Source organism: Cajanus cajan, chromosome 3, assembly GCF_000230855.2.
Source record: "Cajanus cajan strain Asha chromosome 3, NIPB_CcT2T_4, whole genome shotgun sequence".
Taxonomy (NCBI): Eukaryota; Viridiplantae; Streptophyta; class Magnoliopsida; order Fabales; family Fabaceae; genus Cajanus; species Cajanus cajan.
The window spans coordinates 41479738-41502133 of NC_138519.1; the positions used below are offsets into that span (position 1 = coordinate 41479738).

General features: G+C 41.3%; 1 non-coding gene across 1 annotated transcript; it reads right to left on the reverse strand.

The window, feature by feature from the left end:
* Positions 1 to 17208: 17208 nt before the first annotated feature.
* Positions 17209 to 17314, reverse strand: LOC114915288 (small nucleolar RNA R71). The gene has a single exon (XR_003803257.2). It is a non-coding gene; the product is annotated as a small nucleolar RNA R71 (small nucleolar RNA).
* Between the last annotated feature and the right edge of the window lie 5082 nt (positions 17315 to 22396).

Here is a 22396-nt window from a genome sequence, read left to right on the forward strand (position 1 = left end):
CCGAGGTATGCACAAGCCTGGAGAGGCAATACTCAGCTACCCAAATGTCCAGAGCACCGAGGTATGCACAAGCCTGGAGAGGCAATACTCAGCTACCCAGATGTCCAGAGCACCGAGGTATGCACAAGCCTGGAGAGGCAATACTCAGCTACCCAGATGTCCAGAGCACCGAGGTATGCACAAGCCTGGAGAGGCAATACTCAGCTACCCAGATGTCCAGAGCACCGAGGTATGCACAAGAGGCGATACTTAGCTACCCAGATGTCCAGAGCACCGAGGTATGCACAAGCCTGGAGAGGCGTTACTCAGCTACCCAGATGTCCAGAGCACCGAGGTATGCAATGAGCCTGGAGAGGCGACGACTAATACTCACCCTGGAGAGGGCAAACTCAACCTGGAGAGGCTACTCAACAATTTTCCCACCTGAAGACATTACAAGTCGGAAGGATGGCTTATTCCCCGGACAATTGGGTCAACTCCTTTACTTATCAAACGGTACACCAAAAGGCCGTTTGACTAAGTAAAGGGGGGGCAGCTGTAGACCCCTAAAATTGTCCGGGTCGGAAATAAAGCTTGAAGACTCTTGAAGACTGAAGGAAAGTCAGCCAGAAGGACTCATAGAAGGCCCTAGGAGGATTCTCTGTAGGTCTAGAGGTCTTATAATAGCTCAAAATAAGGAAGTGGAGGGAATAAAGCCCAATACGGCCTCCCAAAAGTTCAGTACGGCCGTATTGAACATTTTGAACTACAATACGGCCGCACTGAACTCAATACGGCCGTATTGAAGTTTCTGAACTTCAATACAGCCGCACTGAACTCAATACGGCCGTATTGAAGTTTCTGAACTTCAATACAGCCGCACTGAACTCAATACGGCCGTATTGAAGTTTTTGAACTTCAATACAGCCGCACTGAACTCAATACGGCCGTATTGTAGTTCAAAAACTCAATACGAGCCGTATTGACTCCAGGGCCCGTATTGCACCTGTTCCCTATAAATAAGACGTCATTTGGACGTCATTCTACACTTTTACACTGAGTTTTAACCCTCTTCTTGAGTATTCTGGGTTTTTTTGAGCAGTGCTCTGCCTAGAAATCACTTGGAGAGTTGATCCGACAAAGTTCTCGAGTTCTGAGCTTTTTGCTTGAGTCTCGAACTGAGTCGAAGGGAAATCCTCCGGATTTCCATAGTTAAAATTTTCTAGGAGGGAGCGAGCGGGCTTGTAGAGCGAGGGAACGCCAAAAAGCTTCCCAGTTTTACTTGAATATAAAAGCACGCTTCAAAGGTTTCTTCTTAAGTCCTTCCTTTTACTGCTTTCTGTGTGTATATTTAACTGTCATCATGTAGATAGTTAAGTTATAATTGTTTAGAATAAATAGGGGTAATTTAGTAATTTTGCACTATTATTTTTAGAAATAATCTGTCATAGGGAACCCGAAAGGGGCGCTATGGGGTGCTAACACCTTCCCCACGCGTAACCGACTCCCTTACCCGACTCTGGTTGTCATGGCCGAAGTCGATTTTTGAATCGATTGCCTTAAACTTCTTTTTCCAATGTTTTGAGTAAAACATTGGTGGCGACTCCATGAACCCTTCCTTTTTATGAAAACCGCTAATCCATGGAGGGTCCCGCTTGGGATTAACATGGATTGGTGAGCCTTTTAATAAAATTGCTCGTTTGACAAGGTCTCAGTTTGAGAATAAGTCATTCTAGCAATCCATATTTTTAAACAAATAAAAGAGTCCAACCATCCTTCGCGAATGCCGAAAGCCCGTTTCGGGCCGGTGGCGACAAAGCTTAGAGTCTTTTCAACTCCAAAATGCCCCATGAGACCACCCTCATGACTTTCTTTAACAAGGAGTTTTCTAATAGATCCTTGGGGTATACATATTCTTCCTTCTTTATACAAGTACCCCTCAGAAATATAGAAACCTCCTTGAGGCTTTACCAAGCATTGGGTATAATATTCATTAAACTCAAGATCATTGGAATACAGTTCCTTAATGTGATCCAATCCCAAGATTTGAGATCCAAGGGAGACTAACAAAGTGTGTCTCTTAGAAAGGGCATCAGCCACAACATTATTTTTCCCTTTCTTGTATTTGATCACATATGGAAATTGTTCCAAGAACTCTACCCATTTAGCATTCCTTTTATTAATTTTTCCTTGACCCCTCAAATATTTAAGTGACTCATGGTCATTGTGATTGACAAACTCTTTGGGAATAAGATAGTGTTCCCAAGTTTGAAGGGCCCTAACCAAAGCATAAAGCTCTTTGTCATAGGTAGGGTAGTTAAGGGAGGCACCTTTAAGTTTTTCACTGAAATAAGCAATTGGGTGCCCACCTTGTAACAAAACCGCTCCTATGCCAACTCCAGAGGCATCACGTTCTAGCTCAAAAGTTCTTGATAAGTCGGGAAGAGCTAGAAGAGGTGCATGGGTGAGCTTATCCTTTAAGGCTAGAAAGACTCTATCTTGTTTTTCTCCCCATATAAACTCCACATTTTTCTTTACTAATTCATTTAATGAGGTGGCAAGTGTGGAGAAATTAGGAACAAACCTCCTATAGAAGCTTGCCAAACCATGGAAGCTCCTAATATCTCCAACACTTTTAGGAGTGAGCCATTCTTGGATGGTCTTGATTTTCTCAAGGTCCACATGAACCCTTTTTTTTATTAATAATAAAACTTAAGAAGACAACACTATCTACACAGAAGGTACATTTCTCTAGATTACCAAAAAGATGATTCTTCTTAAGAATATTAAAGACTTGCCTTAGTGTCCTATGTGATCACTTAGGCACCTACTATATATAAGAATGTCATCAAAATAAACTACAACAAATTTACCTATACAATCCTTAAGGACATGATTCATGAGACGCATGAATGTACTAGGAGCATTGGTGAGCCCAAAGGGCATCACTAGCCACTCATATAGTCCAAACTTGGTCTTGAAAGCGGTTTTCCATTCATCTCCTTCTTTGATTCTAATTTGATTATATCCGCTTTTTAAGATCAACTTTAGAAAATATGATGGCTCCATGAAGCTCATCTAGCATGTCATCAAGCCTAGGGATAAGATGCCTATACTTAACAGTTATGTTGTTGATGACCCTACTACCACAACACATTCTCCATTTCCCATCCTTCTTAGGGACCAATGATGAGTCATTATTATCCCTTATTTTCTTACCTTTCTGTACTTATTTCAATCTTTGATTTGTGCTTAATTATTTATATTCTACACTGTTTTCTATTTGGGCTTTAATTGGAACGGTAATTCATATTTTAACTAATTTGAATTTTCTGAATCTAATTATTCCAAATTTTATTTTCAGGGCAGTTTAATAATTATTTGGGCTTCGAATTAATTTTTGGACTTCAAGAGGAGCTGCCACGTCATCTGCCATGTCACCGCTGCACCATTTTCCACCTCAGCATTTAATTTTATTTTATATTCTATTTTATTGTAGTTTGGGTCAGACTTGTATTTTTTGGGGGCCCATTAGTCATTCTAGGTTAAACTTAACCTAGGGATTTTTGCCATGCAAGGGGGCAGCCTCCATTATGTGATGGAATTTTCGTTTTGTTTTTCAGCCTTGTTTTTCTCTATTTTTTCTTGTTCTTACTTGTGAGACAGAATCAGACCCAGTATTACCTATTCATTTATACAGTTTCGTTTCGTCTTCATTGCTCTATTTTAATTTGCGTTCTTGCTATTCTTGTGCAATATTCATTTTCTGTTGTTCAGTTCATTGTTCTATTGTTGTCCTGCATTTTTTGTTTTCTTCAAGTTTTCCCATTTTGCTGCCATTTTCATTCTGCACTATTCCATTCGTTTTGATGTTTAGCATTATGTCTCTGCTGCTGCATTTTGATTTTATGGAGGGCTAAAACCCCAGGGTTGGGCCCTTGGGCAGATTGCAACCCTCTGATGGAGGTTCTCTATGCGTTGCATTTCTTGTTCGCTTGATTCTCCCTTGTGAGGAATCTATTATGAGGTGTTCAACATCTGAGTCATGCTTAATGACTCTAGGTTATTTGCATTCAGTATCTCAGGTTGCTTAATCCTGAGGAGGGAGGTCTGACAAGGTTCACGTTTGCTTAATTCGTGTAGTGAGGTCTCAGGTTAATCTTCGCTTAGTTGGTTAATCTGGACTGAACATGATTAAGTTCATATAGATTATCTTTTGTGAACAGAGGATATCAGAGGTGCATTATGTTCAAAGGTCTGACCTATTTTAATTACTGCAATTAATTCATATCTCTGCTTTGTTTTATTTAATTTCGATAATATGCTCAAACCCCCCCCAACTACGTGTTTGATCCTTTGACAGAAAGAACTGGTCCTTGGGAGACGACCTAGGAGTCACTTCCTAGTACTGCATTTTAATTGCATTTATTTGACCAAGTACGGGATCGATCAAATTTGGCACCATTGCCGGGGACCATCAGTTTCTGTAAAAGGTTGTGTTGCTGTGTGTTATTTGTTTTTGTTGTGTTCTGTTGTGTGTTTTGTGTTTTAGAGTCTCTGTTAAGTTTTGTGTGTTTTGAGTATATTAGTTTCAATGTATTAGTTGATGCTTGCATTTTCGTGTCATACTACATGTTATGTTGTGTAATTGTGTTTGTTATTAGTCCCTTCAAGTCTAGAAAGTTTTTCAGTTGAAGAATTCATGCTATTGAGTCTGATGCAATTAGAGAACCAATGCAACAATAAACCAATGGAACAGTAACTCGAGTTTGATTTTTTGGTGCATTTGCTGTCATATGTTTGTCATAACTGATCTTTATTGCATTCCATAGCTTATTGACCAATTATATTGATTCCATTTGGTGTTGTAGACCCCTAAAATTGTCCGGGTCGGAAATAAAGCTTGAAGACTCTCGAAGACTGAAGGAAGATCAGCCAGAAGGACTCCTGGAAGGCCCTAGGAGGGTTCTCTGTAGGTCTAGAGGTCTTAGAATAGCTCAAAATAAGGAAGTGGAGGGAATGAAGCCCAATACGGCCGTACTGAACTTAATACGGCCGTATTGAAGCTTCAATACGGCCGCAGTGAACTCAATACGGCGTATTGAAGTTTCAGAAACTTCAATACGGCCGTACTGAAATCAATACGGCCGTATTGAAGCTTCAATACAGCCGTATTGAACTCAATACGGCCGTATTGAAATTTCTGAATTTCAATACGGCCGTATTGAAGTCAATACGGCCGTATTGAAGTTCAAAAATTTCAATACGGCCGTATTGCTTCTGTAGGCCGTATTGCGCCTATTCCCTATAAATATGACGTCAATTGGACGTCATTCCACACTTTTTCACATAGTTTTAACCCTCTCCTTGAGTATTCTGGGGTTTTTGAGCAGTGTTCTGCCCTAGAAATCACTCGGAGAGTTGATCCGACAAAGTTCTTGAGCCCCGAGCCATTTTGCTTGAGGATCGAACCTAGTCGAAGGGAAATCCTCCGGATTTCCATAGTTAAAAGTTTTTAGGAAGGAGCGAGCGAGCTTGTAGAGCGAGGGAACGCCAAAAAGCTTCCCAGTTTCACTCAATATATAAAAGCACGCTTCAAGAGGTTTCTTCTTAAATCCTTCCTTTTACTGCTTTCTGTGTGCATATTTAAACTGTCATCATGTAGATAGTTAATTTATAATTGCTTAGAATAAATAGGGGTAATTTAGTAATTTTACGCTATCATTTTAGAAAATAATCTGTCATAGGGAACCCGAAAGGGGCGCTGTGGGGTGCTAACACCTTCCCCACGCGTAACCGACTCCCTTACCCAACTCTGGTTGTAATGGCCAAAGTTGATTTGTAAAAATCAATTGCCTTATCCCTTTTTCCAATGTTTTGAGTAAAACATTGGTGGCGACTCCACGAACCCCTCCTTTTTGCGAAAACCACTAATCCATGGAGGGTCCCGCTTGGGATTAACATGGATTGGTGAATCATTTAATAAAATTGCTCGTTTGACAAGGTCTCAGTTTGAGAATACGTCATTCTAGCAATCCATATTTTTAAACAAATAAACGAGTCCAACCATCCTTCGCGAATGCCGAAAGCCCGTTTCGGGCCGGTGGCGACAGATGGCGACTCCGCTGGGGAAGCTTCGAGAGTCAGTCCCATTTAGTGACAGATTATTTTTAACAAATAATAGTTAAAATTACTTCATTACCCCTTGCTTGTATGATAACATGCTTTATATATTTGGCTTTAAATAACTGTTGTTTGTTTAAATTTCCGCAATTGTTTGAATTAAATTGCACACAAACCTTTGCACACAACAGTTCCCTCTATACCCGGGGGCATGAGTGGTAATCCATAGGGAGTGGATGTTAGTACGGCCGGTTGAATGGGTCTATAGGAGCCTACGAGACCGTTGTCGGAAAAACATCACTCAAGGTGATAACCATGAACTCGAGTCCGACAGTGCGTTGGAACTTTCCATCGACTTACGACGAGAGGAATTGGGTCCCTATAATGGGGACACCTTGGGGGCCTTTGACCAAGTGAGAACAGTTAGATCCTCCTTGAATATGCACTTTTCTGCAGGAGACCCCTACCTCGTGATTCGTTCGTGACTGTTCGTGGATGAGTGAATTGTTTGTGTAAATGCTTATGTGCAATTGTTTGTGCATTAATAAATAACCTCGTAATAAGGTCTAAGAATAAATCCCCATGCATGAAAATGTCATGACATGAGAGGAAAAACCAATGTGTGAAAATATAAAAGTAAGGGGCATGTGCATCATTACCAATAAGAGACCATGCATCCTCATAAAAACATACATTTTAGGGTCACCAATACCTCTTGACATGAGTGAAAGAGACCCATGACTATAGAGATTCTCCGTTGGGGAGAGATCATAGATAAAGAAGGGTGGTAAACTTCCGTCTTAAAAAGGCAGCGCCTTAAAGATGGAGGTTTATCAAGCTCATGTTAAAGAGTGTATTCATTCCATAAAATAAACTAACTAAACATTCATTTTAGAAAGTGGCTGGTCATCTCTCTGTCCTTACGCGCGCACAGAGAATCAAGAAAATGGAAGCATTGGAGGAGCAAAACAAGAAGCTCACAACCGAGCTTTCACAGCTTAAAGAGCAAATGGCGCAAATGATGGAACTCATGCGTCACCACAACGTCCATGGATCTCATCACAGTGAACATGGGTCCCATCATGAGGGAGAGGAGGAAGAGCATGAAAAAGATCCTCCACACACTGTACCCCTTGGGGCTGGAATTATGATTAAAGAGCCCGAGGTTTCAAAAGAACAATTCCACGCCCTAGAGGATCGGTTGAGGGCTATGGAGGGGCATGATTTTGACATCAAAGATGCCGCTGACATGTGTTTAGTGAGGGACATTCAATTCCCTCCTAAATTTAAAGTGCCGGATTTCCCAAAGTATGTGGGATCGACTTGCCCCAAAAGTCATCTCACCATGTACTGTCGCAAGATGGCTGCATATGCCACAAATGAAAAGCTCTTGATCCACTGCTTTCAAGAGAGCTTAGCCGAAACTGCACTCAATTGGTATATGCAGCTGGATGGAAATCAAGTGTGCACGTGGAGACAGTTGGCCGACGCCTTTCTCAAGCGCTATAAGTATAACATCGACCTAACACCCGATAGGTCAGATCTTCAAGCCTTGAGTAAAAAGAATGATGAATCCTTCAAGGCGTACGCCCAACGTTGGAGGGAGTTGGCGGCACAGATAGAGCCCCCGCTGTTGGATAAGGAGACGGTGTCCTTATTCATCAACTCGTTGACTGGTCCCTATTACGATAAAATGATAGGGAACACAACGACACTCTTCTCGGACATCATCACCATTGGAGAAAGGGTGGAACAAGGACTTAAAAGTGGGAAGCTGGCTAAGCCTTCCCAACCATATGAAGCTAAGAAGGCCTTCGGGAAGAAGAAAGAAGGAGGAGTCAACGCTGTAACCATTTCTCCATCTTCTTCCACTTCGAAGTCAGGCAAATCGCAATACAACTCTGTGAAGAAGTTTGACAAACTTCCGACCACTTATAGCGATCTCCTGCCGAAGCTAGTGGAGGCGCGTCTTATAGCTTACATTCCACCAAAGAAAGTGAATCCACCTTACCCCGATTGGTACAATCCACAAGACAAATGTCTATACCATTCGGGGGCACCGGGACATTCAACGGAGAACTGCAGAGCTCTCAAGTATAAGGTCCAAGACCTTATCGATGCTGGGTGGGTCACTTTCGATTCAACGGCGCCCGACGTGAGCAAGAATCCTCTACCGCAGCAGGAGTAGAGAGAAGGGCAAGCCATGATAGGGCCCCTCCACATTTTTTCTTTTAGGGACTCATGATCAGTACCCGAGATCATGAGGACCTTTTCATGTAAATAAAGGGTTTTGTACAGTTTTACACTCATATATCAATAAAGAGGCATTTTTTTCACACATTATTCTCTCATTTTGTTCTATTCTCTCTCTCTCATTAATATTAATAAACTCTAAACCTAAACAGAACCAATAAATAATTATGTCTGTGATTGCTCGCTCTGACCGGGATCCGAAAGCCGAGGGTGAATGGGTTGAGTTGGACAGTGATGAGGAGACCATCTCTCCGGATCTGCAAAGACTGCTAGATCAAGAAGCTCGTCTACTCCAACCGAATCAAGAAGAATTGGAGACCGTGAATTTGGGGCAGGATCAAGAATTGAAAGAGGTCAACATTGGGACCCGTATCAGTGATGGAATAAAAACACAATTGATTCAATTATTGAGGGAATACAAGGACGTATTTGCATGGTCGTACCATGATATGCCCGGGTTGGACTCCAACATTGTCGAACACAAGTTACCCTTAAAAGAGGGGTTTCGACCCATTAAGCAAAAGCTTCGACGAATCAAGCCCGAATGGTCCTTAAAGATTAAGGAGGAGGTAGAAAAACAATTGGACGCGGGATTCTTGGTTGTATCCCAGTATCCCGAATGGCTGGCTAACATTGTGCCAGTCGTCAAAAAGAATGGGAAGGTTAGAGTGTGTGTTGATTATAGGGATTTGAATCGTGCCAGTCCAAAGGACGATTTTCCCTTGCCCCACATCGATACACTTGTGGATCACACCGCCACAAACACACTCTATTCCTTTATGGATGGATACTCGGGGTATAATCAAATCAAGATGAATATAGAAGACCGCGAGAAAACTTCTTTCATTACACCCTGGGGAACTTTCTGCTACAGGGTGATGCCTTTTGGACTTAAAAATGCGGGTGCCACCTACCAACGAGCGATGGTGACGCTATTCCATGATATGATCCACAAAGAAATTGAAGTATACGTGGATGACATGATCGCAAAGTCAAAAGACGAGATGGACCACATCCAATATTTGAGAAAATTATTCAATCGGCTTCGTAAGTATCAGCTTAAGCTAAACCCGGCTAAGTGTACTTTCGGAGTTCGGTCAGGTAAGCTTCTCGGGTTCATCGTCAGTGAAAAAGGCATAGAGGTGGACCCCGATAAAGTAAAGGCAATAATGGAAATGCCTCCTCCTAAAACTGAGAAAGAAATTAGAGGATTCCTCGGCAGGGTGAACTACGTCGCAAGGTTCATCGCACAGTTGACTGACACGTGCAAACCAATATTCAAGCTGTTGCGCAAGAATCATTCCGAAGTTTGGGATGAGAATTGTCAACAAGCTTTCGATAAGATCAAACAGTGTTTGGCCAATCCACCAGTGTTGGTGCCACCTATCGAGGGAAGACCATTAATCCTCTATCTAACGGTGCTTGATGAGTCCATGGGAGCTGTGCTAGGACAACAAGATGAAACAAAGAAGAAAGAACAAGCCATCTACTACCTGAGCAAAAAGTTCCTTGATTATGAAACCCGCTACACGCCACTAGAAAAGACGTGCTGTGCGTTAGCATGGGCAACACAACGGCTCAGGCAGTATATGATTAGGCATACTACTTGGTTGGTTTCCAAAATGGACCCAATTAAGTACGTGTTCGACAAACCGATAATCACTGGGAAGATTGCCCGATGGCAAGTGCAATTATCAGAATTTGACATCATACATGTCACACAAAAGGCCATCAAGGGTAGTACCCTAGCTGATTACCTAGCACACGGGCCGACCAATGACTATCAATCCCTTCAGGATGATTTCCCCGATGAGGATATAATGCATTTACAACATGAAGATCCTAAGGATGATACGTGGACCATGTATTTCGATGGAGCCTCCAACATGCTTGGACAGGGGATTGGAACGGTATTAATCTCCCCACAAGGAAAGCATATCCCCTTAACGGCAAGACTCAACTTTGACTGTACAAATAACATGGCCGAATACGAGGCTTGCGCGTTAGGAATCCAAGCAGCAATCAACAATGGTATCCTAAAGCTCAAAGTATTTGGAGATTCGGCTTTAGTCATTCACCAACTGCGAGGTGAATGGGAAGTCCGAAATTCTAAGCTGATACCATATGTTGAGCATATCAAAGACCTGATACAATTCTTTCAAAATGTCGTCTTTGAATATATCCCAAGGGAGGAAAATCAGTTCGCTGACGCCCTTGCCACACTATCATCGATGTTCGCCTTGGATAAGGAGCATGAAATGCCCATCATCAATATCCGGCGGCACGATAAGCAAGCGTTCTGCCTACTGATAGATGAAGCTGTTGACGATCATCCATGGTTCCATGACATCAAACAATATCTGTCAAAAGGGGAATATCCTGATATGGCCAGCGATAATGATAAAAAGCATATCCGAAGAAGGGCCATGGGATTTCTGTTGATTGGAGAAACCCTCTACAAAAAGAATTATGACTCGGTCTTGTTGAGGTGCATAGACCAAGTCGAAGCTCAAAATGTAATCAAAGAAATACATGAGGGGGTTTTCGGTACCCATATTCCCGGGCCTGCAATGGCTAAGAAAATCCTCAGAGCAGGATATTATTGGTCGACCATTGAAAGGGATTGTTACCAATACGTCCGGAAATGCCACAAGTGTCAAGCATACGCCGACAACATTCATGTCCCACCAACGCCACTCAATGTGTTGGCTTCACCATGGCCATTCGCAATATGGGGCATGGATGTTATTGGACCCATCGAGCCAAAGGCATCCAATGGACATAGGTTCATCCTTGTGGCCATTGACTATTTCACCAAATGGGTAGAAGCGGCATCGTATGCTCATGTGACCCGAAAGGTGATAACATCCTTCATCAGAAAGAATATCATATGCAGATACGGTATTCCCGACAAAATCATCACTGATAATGGATCCAATTTGAACAATAAGATGGTGGAAGAACTGTGCAAAGAGTTCAAAATTCAGCACCATAACTCTTCCCCATATCGACCAAAGATGAATGGGGCGGTCGAGGCAGCCAATAAGAATATCAAGAAGATAGTACAAAAGATGGTTGTCTCATTCAAAGACTGGCATGAGATGCTACCCTTCGCTCTCCATGGTTATAGGACTTCAGTACGTACATCCACAGGAGCTACTCCATTCTCCCTTGTTTATGGAATGGAGGCAGTTCTCCCGGTTGAAGTCGAGATACCGTCTCTGAGAGTAATCATGGAAGCAAAACTTTCCGAGGCAGAATGGGTTCAAAGTCGACACGACCAATTGAACCTTATCGAAGAAAAACGACTGAACGCCATATGCCATGGTCAAGCCTACCAAAGGAAGATCAAAAAGGATTTTGACAAGAAAGTCCATCCTCGAATCTACCATGAGGGAGAGCTGGTGATGAAGAAATTGGTACCAGCTCAAAAGGACAAAATCGGAAAGTGGGCCCCAAATTACGAAGGACCATACGTGGTGAAGCGAGCCTTCTCCGGAGGAGCATTGATTCTCACAGACATGGACGGAGAAGAACTTCGATACCCAGTCAACGCTGACGTGGTAAAGAAGTATTATGCTTGAAGACGTTGCTTGCATCAGCCCGCTAGGATGAAAACCCAAAAAGGGCATCCTAGGCAAAAGTTAGGGCAAAACAAAAAGCCCGCCAGTACAAGGGTACTAGGCAAAACAAAGGCAAAATTATCCCCGCTAGGACATGTCCTAGGCAAAAATTAGGGGCAAAAGAATAAGATGCAAAAAGTAAAGCAAGCAACGATCACTTGAACCGAAAACCGAAAGGCGGTCCAAGTGATAATCTTCTAGAAGCAAGCGTCTTGCAGTATCTACACTCCTGGCTCAGGCATCTCACCCGAAACAACTAGGGAAACGGGAAGAGCAGCAATCACAGATATAATTGTTTAAGCCAAAAATGTATAGCCCACCTCGGCCAGCCATTCTTCAGAAAATCCCTTTGTAAACCTTTCTGTAAAAACACTTGTGAATATCAATAAAAATATCCATTTGTTTCTTTTCTTTCTTGACCATGTGATTATGCCTCTGAATTGGTTTTTCATAAAATTGTACGAAATTCCATTAATAATCGGTCAATAAAAGAAAATTGGAGGGGTTCCTGTAAAATCCATAATCTCCTGCATAAAGGCTCACAAAAATACTCCCTCGCGTCAATGACAGAAAGTCCTCCAAGAAGAAAAGGATAGGGAGAGCCACTCACTTTTCTAAATAAATGAACAAAAATAAAAAATTGTATTGCATTTGTGCATCACACACACATTAGTTGTACATTTAAAGACCTTATCATGAGGCAATTACATAAAATAGAAAAATAGAAAATTGCTTGTGTATGACAGCAGCAAGCAAAATACAAAGATTCAGAAAATCAACAGCATCATACAGAATAACTGAGCCTGGAGAGGCTTGCCGAAAGAATACTCACAGAATAACTGAGCCTGGAGAGGCTTGCCGAAAGAATACTCTCAGAATAACTGAGCCTGGAGAGGCTTGCCGAAATAATACTCCTACAAAATAACTGAGCCTGGAGAGGCTTGCCGAAATAATACTCTCTCATAATAACTGAATTTAATTTCTTTGGCACTTTTAATTTCTGTACAGCAAAAGCCAAAAACATAAAAAAAGGCAAAATACAGAAAAAGCCAAATCAGAAGAAAAGGCAAAATACAGAAAAAGCCGAAAATGAAAAAAGGCAAGGATATAGAAAATCCAACAAACAGTTTGTACAGAATAATTGAGCCTGGAGAGGCTTACCAAAATAATACTCCACATCCTCCACAGTATACAAAATAACTGAGCCTGGAGAGGCTCGCAGAAATAATACTCCCCAGAGGGAACCTCAGCTCAAGCTCACGGGAAAATCCCCAGCGAGAGCTATTAAAGCAAGATCGACGCAATCCCCAATGGAAGTGCGATCATCCAAACAGTATATACAAGTCAAAGGACTTAAACTTCCTCAGTGAAGATAGCTCTCCAGCTCAAGCGTTGAGTGAGGCTAAGCCTGCAGAGGCTTCCTAAATAATACTCTGGGATACATAAGATCCCTAAATCCCCAATCGCCTACATAAGAGGCACTCCTTCAAACGGAAAAATCATAAAAAGATCAATAATCATTCCCCAAGTGGAATCTGGCTCTCAGCCAATCATTGAACATCAAGGTGATATGCCTAACAGAAGAGGCTAATCAAAATCAACATCCAGAATCCCCAGCGGATAACAGCCTACACAGAGGCAGCAAAAAATCAGAAAATCAAAAAGAGTTACCCGAACAAGGATAACACTCCACCAACGTCGAAAGGACGTCAGCCAATCATAAGGCACCGCTCACATCAGAAAGAGCATCTTTGTGTCTACATCCCTAAGGAATCAGAAATTCCCCAGTGGGCACCAACTACGCAATGGAAAGTTGGGACACAAAAAACCTATGAGTAACTGCACATCCCCTAGACGGATCCCTGCGTTATCCAGCCCTCAGTGGCACAAAAATCAAAAAACAACCGTCGAAGCAGCATCGTGGACTGTGGAGACAAAATCATCACAAATCCCTGAAAAGGAGATATTCACGCTACCCCGTCGTCACAAACACGGAGGTATGCAGCTTCCGGCTCGAGCAATGAGCGAAGCTATCTCTGGAAAGGAGGTACTCACTGCTTACCGTTGTCACAAGGGTACTTAGCTTCCGGCTCAAACAAAGAGTGAAGCTAAGCCTGGAGAGGCGGTACTCACAGCTTCTAGCTTGGGCAGCAAGCAAAGCAAAGCCTGGAGAGGCGAAACTCACACTGCTCACCGTCGTCACAAAGGTGCTTAGTTTCCGGCTCGAACAAAGAGCGAGACTAAGCCTGGAGAGGCGAAACTCACACTGCTCACCGTCGTCACAAAGGTGCTTAGTTTCCGGCTCGAACAAAGAGCGAGACTAAGCCTGGAGAGGCGAAACTCACACTGCTACCGTTGTCACAAGGGTACTTAGCTTCCGGCTCGAACAAAGAGTGAAGCTAAGCCTGGAGAGGCGGTACTCACAGCTTCCAGCTTGGGCAGCAAGCAAAGCAAAACCTGGAGAGGCTACTCGACAATTTTCCACCGGAAGACGCTACAAGTCAGAAGGTCGGCGCATCACCCGGACAATTGGGTCAACTCCTTTACTTGTCAGCCGATACACCAAAAGGCCGTCCGACTAAGTAAAGGGGGGGCAGCTGTAGACCCCTAAAATTGTCCGGGTCGGAAATAAAGCTTGAAGACTCTCGAAGACTGAAGGAAGATCAGCCAGAAGGACTCCTGGAAGGCCCTAGGAGGGTTCTCTGTAGGTCTAGAGGTCTTAGAATAGCTCAAAATAAGGAAGTGGAGGGAATGAAGCCCAATACGGCCGTACTGAACTTAATACGGCCGTATTGAAGCTTCAATACGGCCGCAGTGAACTCAATACGGCATATTGAAGTTTCAGAAACTTCAATACGGCCGTACTGAAATCAATACGGCCGTATTGAAGCTTCAATACAGCCGTATTGAACTCAATACGGCCGTATTGAAATTTCTGAATTTCAATACGGCCGTATTGAAGTCAATACGGCCGTATTGAAGTTCAAAAATTTCAATACGGCCGTATTGCTTCTGTAGGCCGTATTGCGCCTATTCCCTATAAATATGACGTCAATTGGACGTCATTCCACACTTTTTCACATAGTTTTAACCCTCTCCTTGAGTATTCTGGGGTTTTTGAGCAGTGTTCTGCCCTAGAAATCACTCGGAGAGTTGATCCGACAAAGTTCTTGAGCCCCGAGCCATTTTGCTTGAGGATCGAACCTAGTCGAAGGGAAATCCTCCGGATTTCCATAGTTAAAAGTTTTTAGGAAGGAGCGAGCGAGCTTGTAGAGCGAGGGAACGCCAAAAAGCTTCCCAGTTTCACTCAATATATAAAAGCACGCTTCAAGAGGTTTCTTCTTAAATCCTTCCTTTTACTGCTTTCTGTGTGCATATTTAAACTGTCATCATGTAGATAGTTAATTTATAATTGCTTAGAATAAATAGGGGTAATTTAGTAATTTTACGCTATCATTTTAGAAAATAATCTGTCATAGGGAACCCGAAAGGGGCGCTGTGGGGTGCTAACACCTTCCCCACGCGTAACCGACTCCCTTACCCAACTCTGGTTGTAATGGCCAAAGTTGATTTGTAAAAATCAATTGCCTTATCCCTTTTTCCAATGTTTTGAGTAAAACATTGGTGGCGACTCCACGAACCCCTCCTTTTTGCGAAAACCACTAATCCATGGAGGGTCCCGCTTGGGATTAACATGGATTGGTGAATCATTTAATAAAATTGCTCGTTTGACAAGGTCTCAGTTTGAGAATACGTCATTCTAGCAATCCATATTTTTAAACAAATAAACGAGTCCAACCATCCTTCGCGAATGCCGAAAGCCCGTTTCGGGCCGGTGGCGACAGGTGTGCTAAATCATTTTTGTATTGTGTTGAGTTTCAATTCTTGCAAGGTCCATAAGTGTTGAATCAGAAAAATCAGCTGAAAAGAATTTCTAGTATGTTTTCTGGTGCGTTTTCTAGTGCGTTTTAATGTTTACTCTATTTTCGTTTTAGTGTGTGTAGGCATACTCTATTTTGGCTGTCTACTAATCCTCTGTTCGGGTGCCAAAAATGTGGGAAAATGGTGCGGAAGTGTTCCAAATGTGGTGCAAAATTTGGTGCAATTTTGGTGCACGTGAGTAGTGCTGAATAGTAGCTGAATTTTCCAATTAATTGTGATTTTTTGTTTTGATAGCTAGACTTGTTATTTTTGCCTCAAATTTCGTGTGGCAACTTCTTTCAACCTATATTTTGTGTAAAAAATAGCTAGGGCACATAGTTTGGTCAAGATTTGGAGATACCAAAATTTTTGAAAATAGTTTTCAGCAAAACTTCAAAGGGCCATAACTTTGGCTCTTGTTATCGGAATTAGGAAAACTTTTTTTTCATTTTGTGTAGAAAAAAAATATCTATCAAACCCAGACCACTATGCCATCTGGCCCCAGATATATTTTCAAGAAAAAGGTCGTTTGCTATATTTTTTCTATTTTTGAAGTTTTATTTCCCTATTTTTCCAAACTTTTCTTAGGTAGTTCATATAGCTAGGCTTTGAATTTTGTTCTCAAATTTTTGGTGGTAGTTTCTAATGATTTTAGGATGATATTGGTGCATTATTTTTTATGTTTTCTGAGTTTTCATGGAAATTCCCATTTTACCCCTACTGTTCACGTGTCCTGATGCATGTGTTGCATGTAGTGCATGACTAGGAGCAACCCAAGTTTTTTGAATCCATTTGATCCTAAGATTGATAGGACATTCCATAGACTAATTAGAGAGCATATCATTCCATCTTTAGATAGTGATAGTGATAGTCATAGTGTAAGTGTTGTATTTGAGATTGATTCAAGTCAACTAGAAAACATGCGTGAACAACCTTATAATGGACCTCGTGAGAGGACTCTTAGGGAGATGGCTGCACCTGATTTCACATATGAGAGTCTATGCATTCAATATCCTGAAGAGGATGTTCCTTTTGTGCTTAAAACTAGAGTAATCCATTTGTTGCCCAAGTTTCATGGTCATGTAGGTGAGGATCCACATAAACATCTGAAGGAGTTCCATATTGTTTGTTTTACCATGAAGCCTCTTGATGTTCAAGAGGACCACATTTACTTGAAGGCATTTCCACACTCATTGGAGGGAGTTGCTAAAGATTGGCTGTATTATTTGGCTCCCAGGTCCATCACTAGCTGGGATGATCTGAAAAGAATGTTTCTGTAGAAATTCTTCCCTGCCTCAAGGATAACTGCAATCAGAAAATATATATCAGGGATAAGGCAACTTGGTGGAGAGAGCTTGTATGAGTACTGGGAGAGATTCAAGAAGTTGTGTGCAAGTTGTCCTCACCACTAGATTTCTGAGTAGTTGTTGCTGCAATATTTCTATGAGGGGCTGAATAACATGGAAAGGAGTATGATAGATGCTGCAAGTGGTGGAGCACTTGGTGACATGACCCCAGCTGAAGCCAGACACTTGATAGAAAAAATGGCCTCCAACTCTTAACAATTTAGTACCAGAAACGACAATGCAATTGTCATCAGAGGAGTTCATGATGTGACCACTGATGTAGATAAAAAGCTAGAGAGTAAACTTGATGCATCGGTCAACCTGGTGACTCAACTTGCTTCAAATAAAAAATCTGCATCTATAGCAAGGGTTTGCGGCCTTTGTTCTTCAATTGATCATCACACAAATGTATGCCCTTCTCTGCAGCAGTCAGGAGTAAATGAACATCCAGAGGCATATGCTACAAATATTTACAACAGACCTCTTGTCCAGCAACAGCAACAACAATCATCCCCTCCCTTCTAAAACAATGCTGGTCCTAGTAGATATGTGCCTCCCCCTATCAAACAGCAGAAGCAAAGACAACACGAAGCTCCTGCACCACCATCTCCTCAGCCTTCGACTTCTGAACCTTCCATGGAGGAGTTAGTGGTGAATCCTCAAGAACACCTTCAAGTCCTTCTCGGTTCCTTGGAATTATGGCAAGGAAGGGAAGCTCCAAGAAGCACCAATGTGACCTAAGCCTAACCAAGCCAAGTCCGGAAGAAGTAAGGAATAACCTAGCTCTACAAAGAGAGGAGCTCAAGGAGGGTAGAGGTAGGTTATGAGTGAATTTCGGAGGGAGAGAATTCAATGTGAGAAATCTCATTCATAAATCCAAAAGTAGCTATAATTCTTGGCCATATAGAATATATAGGGAAAATTAGGTTAAAGTGAACCATGGGTTAGCCTAAGGTTAAATGAAACCATGGTATGGTTTACTTAACCTTAGGCGCCCAAAATTTGAATTCAAAATTCAAATTTTGGAGCCAAACCCAGAACCACCCATATGCACCTCATTTGTGATGTAATTTGGCATCCATTTGAGTTGCATTTCGGTCACACCATGTGCATGTGTGCACATGGCCGAAATGCATACCAAATGTTATGCTAATTACATGCAAATGAGTAAGCACATGCAAACCTAAATTAACCCTAAATTCATATGGCCCTGAAATGAAATTCCTAGTCTAAGTGGCCGAAATACAAGGCCCAAAATATATTACAAGCCCAAAGGCCCAAACCTACACTACTAAACATAAGCAAAAAATGGATATACAAGATAGGCCCATGTAAAGCTCAACTTTGGACCTTCCAAGCCCATTGGGCCTATTGGGCCTTGACTGGCCCAAGCCTTCATGTCTAGCCCACTCCTCTTGGATCTTTTATGATGTCCCCGCTTGCCTTCTTAAGCATGATTCCATCATCCCCTCCCTCTTGAAAAGGATTTGTCCTCAAATCTCGAGGATGCATGGAATAATAAAGATCACCTACAGACACAACATGCCATGTATAGAAGGAAAAATATGTATGATAAGAAAATAGATTATAGATCCTAAGAGGAGTCCTTCTATCTATCCTAAATAAAATTAAACTATTAAAACGAGACTCCCTAAAAATAGATATAGGATCCTTTTCTAAACATAACCTAGAATGAAAGCCTAAAAATGTAGGGACACTATGACTTAGACAATAAAAAGAATGATTCTTAAAAACTACAATATCTTGTCTAAAATACCCTAAATGGTCACCTAGACTTTTCCTAAAATATAAAGAGAAAAATACTAGAAAATGTCCTAGACAATTTTGGATTTGATTACTTGTTAGATATTCATAATCATATAAGCTACATTTGTCTTGTAGGGAAGGAATTTTAAGTTCAAAAGAGTAAGAACTTCCCAAAAAAGCAAACATAGAATATAGATTATTACAAATAGTTTCCACCAAACAATGGAATCCAAAGATGGGGTGCTTTATTAAGACTTTAGAAATACTTTCTTCTTTGTGCACCTTCAAAGAAGTAGTATAAGGAGTAAAACTAGAAGTAGTCCATTCCTTCTTCACAATATCTTGAAGTTGAAGATGCTGCGTTGGAAACTTGTGTTGTGCTTCATTCTTAACTTCAAGATTAGTGGCAGCATTAGGATAAGAGTTAAGACTTTTATGAATAAGGAGAGTACTTTTCAATGCTTGTTTGATGGTAAAATAATTCTCCTTGGTCACAAATTCTTTAGAGGAAACCTCATGATCCTCACTCTTCCCTAATAATTGATTTCCCTCTTTTTTTTCTAGTTCACGTTTGGTCTTCATTTGCACTTGATCATCCATCACTTGTGAAGGTGATGGCAAAAACTAGGAGAAGTGGTAGGTGTTCTGCTCCTCGGATTCACCAAAGCTTGGACCTCTTCAATGGAGCTTGGAACCGAATGAAATGACACTTGAATGGATGATGTTCATGGATGGAAATAGCCTAAACTATGGATGGAAGCATCCAAGCTTAAGCAACAAGAGATTGCTCATTTCAAAAGGTAGGAAACTAGGTGAGTTTCTAGGGTTTTGAAGGCACTCTCTCTCAAGGTGACTCTTGAAGAATTTAGCTGAATAATGGTTCAGAAAATTCAATATATCAAAAGTGTTTACAAAGAGTGAAGGAACAAGCACTTATAGGTCCTAGAAGCAAGCTAGGTGGCGCCAAATTCACTAGCCAATATTGGAGCCAAAAATTCAAATTTCAAATGGAAATTTGAATTCAATTCAAGGCTCCATGTGCTTAGTCCGTGAATATAGGGATGCCATGCATCTAAATGTCATTTAGGGGACATTTGAAGTGTATTTGGAGCTACACATGTTCAGCCATGCTTGGCAAGAAACATGTGATCCAAATGCATCTCAAATGACTACTAAATGAAACCTAGATTTTAGCTTCTTGGTCTATTTTAGTATTCCTTCAATATTCCTATGCTAATGGCCTAAATAGAATGGCCAAACATATACAAACATTAGGAAATAATAAAAGAAATAAAATGAGCCCAATATTGGGTACCAAAAGCCCAAAGGCCCATGAAGCCCAAAACTAGGCCCAATAAGCCTATGGCCCAAAAATGCTACTCTATGTGGTCCAAAATACAAGACCAAAATATGTGAAACCTATAATAATATAATATGTACAAAATATAAGAAAAATGGATTTATCAAGAGATGGCCCATGTGAAGCTCAAATTGGGCCTTCCAGGCCCATCGGGCCCATTGGGCCTTGATTGGCCCAAACCTTCATGTCTAGCCAACTCCTCTTGGATCTTTTAGGTTGTCACCTGTTGCCTTCCTTAGCATGATTCCATCAGAAGGTGTTAAAGGATGAAGCAGAAATTTCTTACCCTTGTGAGTGAAAGTTATTTTATTAGTTAGGCCATCATGATGTGTGTGCTTATCAAATTTCCATAGCCTTCCTAACAAAATATGGCAAGCTTCCATGGGAACTACATCACATTTAACTTTATCTTGATAGTTCCCAACAGAAAACTCTACTTCCACTTGTTGGTTAACTACCATGTCCTCATCATCATTGAGCCAATGAAGTTGATAAGGTTTAGGATGAGGTGTGGTAGTTAAGCCCAACTTTTCAACCATCCTAGTGCTACAACAATTGCACCAAGATCCACTATCCACTATGAGAGAACAAGCTTTGTTTGAAATATTGCATCTTGTGTGAAAAATGTTCTCTCTTTGGGATTGTGTATCACTAGGTTGGTTATTGAGGACCCTTCTCATCATAAGAAGTTCCCCATTGTAAGGGTAAGTGACCTCACATGACTCTCCCTCACTTGCTTCTTCTTCATCCTCACTTGAAGATGAAGAAGTAGTAGCTTCATCTTGGCTACTATAAATGTCTTGGCCCCTTAATATCATGACCTTCTTGTTAGGGCATTGAGAAGAAATGTGGCCTCTCCCAAGACACTTAAAGCATTTAATGTTACTAGACTTAATGCTAGTGTGAGAGGTGTTTTTCTTTTCTTTTTCCTCTTTTCCTTTACCCTTGTCTAGATTTTTGGAGGAATCAAAAGTATTTTTCTTTTCAAAATTTTTACCCTCCCTCTTGTAGTCAACCTTTGAGTAAGGAGATGAGTATGAGCTTGTTTTGAAATTCTTTCTCAAATTTTGTTGTTCAACCTTGATACAAAGTTGAACTAAGTCATTCAAATCTCTATAAGGTAGAAGCTCAACCTTATCCCTTATCTTAGAAGTCAAACCACTCAAAAATCTAGCAATGGTAATATCTTCCTCCTCCCTAATGCCAACCCTCATTAAATAAAACTCCATGGTTTGTCTATAGTCTTCCACAGTCATATTTCTGTGATGGAGTCTTTGGAGCTTGTTGATAAGCTCCCTAGTATAGTAAGAGGGAATGTGCCTCCTTCTTAAGGCACTCCTTAATTCATTCCAATATTGAATTGGAGGATCATTATGGAGACGCCTATCCCTAACAAGGGATGTCCACCAATACATGGCATGGCCTTGAAAACTTAAGGTGGCTAGGGACACTTTTCTTTCTTCACTCACTTGATGGCAAGTGAAGATTTGTTCAACCTTCATCTCCCAATCAAGGTACCCCTCAACATCATCTTTGCCATGAAAATAAGGGAGATCTACCCTAGATTCCCTTGCTTTGGGGTCCTATGAACTCTTCTAGGAGGTTGTTAGTAATGATCACCTAAAGCTAGGCTATCATCATGCATAGACTCTCCTATGGTTGAACTATGAGCTTGGGAGCTATGTCTACTTCAGTGCTTATGATGCAATTTTTCTTCTTTTTCCTTTAACAAACGAATTTCCTCCTCCAAAAGAGCAAGTTGAGCCTCTCTTTCTAGTTTTTCTTTTAATTTTTGTTTAGACTCTTGCTCTTTCCAAATTTTGAGGGATCTTAATTCATGTGATACTTTGGCAATGTCATTGTAATCACTTGAATTACTATCACTATGAGGAGTAGAAAATTCTTCCATTATAGGAGAAAGATTTCTTTTGATGAAAGAAGTTTTGAAAGTAATTTTTTTACAAGGTTAAGACTAAGTACTTGGAGGACTAAGTATACAAATTGAACTTTGGAGGGAGGTGAGC